The sequence below is a fragment of the Leptonychotes weddellii genome, unplaced genomic scaffold, assembly GCF_054177405.1.
Source record: "Leptonychotes weddellii isolate Sample4059 unplaced genomic scaffold, ASM5417740v2 HiC_scaffold_42570, whole genome shotgun sequence".
Lineage (NCBI taxonomy): Eukaryota > Metazoa > Chordata > Mammalia > Carnivora > Phocidae > Leptonychotes > Leptonychotes weddellii.
The window spans coordinates 1-891 of record NW_028009202.1 but is presented as its reverse complement, the minus strand read 5'-3'; the positions used below and the strand labels follow the sequence as shown (position 1 = coordinate 891).

Below are 891 nucleotides of genomic sequence, written 5' to 3'. Positions count from 1 at the left end.
CTGGAGGGTTTATGCCTTTTGGCTTTGAGGGGATTCTCCATGGAGCCGCGATGTGTTTCTACGCATTCATTGATTTTGATTGCATACCGCTACAGGTAACAAGGTCACTCTGCCCATCAGGGCGGACGGTTGGTAGGCGGGGTAGCCTGCTTCTGAAGGTGGACGAGGGACGAGGATTTCGTGCCTTCACCTCAGTGTTTTCCTGACCCAGTACATCCACCCATCCTGCAGGGGAAGAAGCCCGTAATCCTCAGCGTTCCATCCCCTTAAGCATCATAATCTCACTCTTCATCTGCTTTTTGGTGTCTCGGCTGCACTTACCCTCATGATGCCCTACTACCAGATTCATCCCAGCAGCCCCTTGCCACAGGCGTTTCTCCATGTGGGATGGGTCCCTGCCAGATACACCGTGGCTACTGGAACCCTCTGTGCTCTTTCATCCAGGTTAGTGTCTGCCTTCTCCCTGTCTGGGAGATTCTCAGGTATCCCAGCCCTTGGGATTGAGAGACGAGAGGGAGAGACACCTGACCTCACGCCGGCTGGGGTCTGTCGTGCTCCTCCACGAGCTCACGTACTTTCCCGTTTTCTCCTCCAGCCTCCTGGGTACCATGTTCCCCATGCCTTGAGTGATCTACGCAATGGCAGATGATGGGCTCCTTTTCCGGGGACTTGCCTGGATTCATCCCCGCACACACACCCCCATCGTGGCCACCATAGTGTCTGGAACTTTTGCAGGTGAGGAAACAAAACCCATTCCTTTGATCAGTTTCCTTACCTTGGATATTTCCAGTGGTTCTTCATCCCCCTCCCCCACCTCGTTTGTGCCTCATTCTAGCATTCATGGCATTCCTCTTCGAGCTCAGTGATCTTGTGGACCTCATGTCAATTGGG

At 53.8% G+C, this 891-nt stretch overlaps 1 pseudogene; it reads left to right on the top strand.

The window, feature by feature from the left end:
• Positions 1-8: 8 nt before the first annotated feature.
• Positions 9-886, top strand: LOC102741287 (cationic amino acid transporter 3-like; annotated as a pseudogene).
• The last annotated feature ends 5 nt before the right edge of the window (positions 887-891 follow it).